Source organism: Berghia stephanieae, chromosome 9, assembly GCF_034508935.2.
Source record: "Berghia stephanieae isolate SIO BIC M18660-M18661 chromosome 9, UCSD_Bste_1.3, whole genome shotgun sequence".
Classification (NCBI taxonomy): Eukaryota; Metazoa; Mollusca; class Gastropoda; order Nudibranchia; family Aeolidiidae; genus Berghia; species Berghia stephanieae.
In genome coordinates, this window is record NC_088368.1 from 9,794,747 (window position 1) to 9,796,842 (window position 2,096).

The following is a 2,096-nucleotide window of genomic DNA, read 5'->3' on the forward strand; positions in this document are numbered from 1 at the left end:
TGAGAGATTTTTTTTGTTTGTTGCTTTAGGTCTCTTCCAACACAATTGAGGTTATATGAGAGACCGCTGAAACAAAAAAAAAAAAACAAGCAATCTAACAAAAATAGTACAAATGTAAATCAAAATCATAACCTAAAGACATCATAAGCTAAATTATAAATAACCAAGAACAAACAGGCAGAAGATTTACAGAAAAAAAAATATCCCCTGTCAAAAATACAATCACAAACCAAAGAAGCAGGATAGGCTAGTAAAGAGAAGAAGAAAACGACATCACTATCGGATCGTACACCCATGCGAACATCATAGGTATATGATTCAAGGGTGATGCTCCCATCCAACCACCCGCACTTCCGGTCTCTATTAAAACATGTATTTAAAAAACTTGGACATAAAACGCATCCATCAAATGTCGGTAGATTTAAATGATATTCGTCTCGGCAAAAACGCATAAACCTGGGACTTAACGAAGTCTGTTGACAAGTAAAGTTTAGTCTCACAGGCATACAGTAACTATTATGAAGTGTATTTTGAAGCTTATGAGACCAAATTGGTCATTGTAATTAAAAATGATATCAGCAATTATCATATTCTTAAAATTTCAAGTTTACAGGTCTGAAAAGGGAATTTAGATGGGAGGAGGGGGAAGAAAAGGAGGAGGAGGAGGAGGAGGAGGAGGTGAAGAGAAGGAGAAGGAGGAGGAGGAGGCGGAGGAGTAGGAAGAGAAGGAGGACGCGGCTGCAGGACCAGAACAAAAAAATGAGAGACAAATTAGTAAAGAGAATTAAACACACACCATCACATACAAATACAAACACACACACATAGAGAGAGAGAGATAGAGAGCGAGAGAAAGAGAGAGGGAGAGACGGAGAGAGAGAGGAGGGAGAGACGGAGAGAGATGAGATGGAGAGAGAGAGAGGAGAGAGAGAGAGAGAGAGAGAGAGAGAGAGAGAGAGAGAGAGAGAGATGGAGAGAGAGAGAGAGATGGGAGAGATAATAATATTATTATGACGAAAACAAGGATTGGCGAGTACATAACTCACGTCACCGGCACCGGGACCAGTCAGTGCTGTAATAATCATCATAATCATTATTAGGTGAGTGTCAGGAAACACTCCACTCTACCTGACTGTTGCTAAACGGAGCTGATTGGAACTGGAGTAAAAGAAAGAAGGGGGGAAAAAATATAACATAACATTAACAGGTGAGGAAATCTGACAGATGCAGAGGAGAGGACGATCAGCCTGGTGGTAGGATTCGATTGAAGTGGAAGAAGAGAGGGAGAGACAAGACCGGTGTCATTTATTGTTTTATTACTGGGTTTTCAACATTAATCATATTGAGAAGAAGAAGAAGAAGAAGAAGAAGAAGAAGAAGAAGAAGAAGAAGAAGAAGAAGAAGAAGAAGAAGAAGAAGAAGAAGAAGAAGAAGAAGAAGAAGAAGAAGAAGAAGAAGAAGAAAGAAGAAGAAGAAGAAGAAGAAGAAGAAGAAGAAAAGAAAAAGAAGAAGAAGAAGAAGAAGAAAGAAGAAGAAGAAGAAGAAGAAGAAGAAGAAGAAGAAGAAGAAGAAGAAGAAGAAGAAGAGAAGAAGAAGAAGAAGAGAAGAAGAAGAAGAAGAAGAAGAAGAAGAAGAACAACAACAACAACAACAACAACAACAACGGATAAGCAAAAGATGATTGCACTGAGTTGTTAATAGGGGTGAGAGAAACAAAAAAAGGCGGGGAGAGAGAGAGAGAGAGAGAGAGAGGGGGGGGGGAGAGAAGAGAAAGGGGAAGGGAGGGAGTGAGTGAGAGAGAAAGGGAGAAAGAGAGAGAAAAACAATAGGGAGAAAGAGAGAGGGGAGAGATAGGGAGGAAGTGAGAGAGAGAGAGAGGGAGGGAGAGAGATAAGAAACACAGAGAGAAGGAGAGAGGGGGGGAGAGAAAGGGGGGAGAGAGAGGAGAGAGAGAGAGAGAGAGAGAGAGGAGAGAGAGAGAGAAAGAGATAAGAAACACAGAGAGAAGGAGAGAGGGGGGAGAGAGAGGGGGGGGGACAGAGAGAGAGAGAGAGAGAGAGAGAGAGAGGAAGAGAGAGAGGAGAGAGGAGAGAGAG

General features: G+C 41.3%; 1 protein-coding gene across 6 annotated transcripts in view; it reads right to left on the minus strand.

Moving 5' to 3' along the window:
* Window positions 1-2,096, minus strand: part of LOC144979641 (EEIG family member 2-like) — a 72,644-nt gene that overhangs the window by 69,662 nt on the left and 886 nt on the right. Inside the window, exon 2 of one of the 6 annotated variants that reach the window (XM_078926462.1) lies at window positions 1,047-1,158. The exons of the other annotated variants lie outside the window; for them this stretch is intronic. The gene's annotated coding sequence lies outside the window, so the exon portion shown is untranslated. The remainder of the gene's footprint in view (window positions 1-1,046; window positions 1,159-2,096) is intronic. 6 annotated transcript variants of the gene reach the window in all.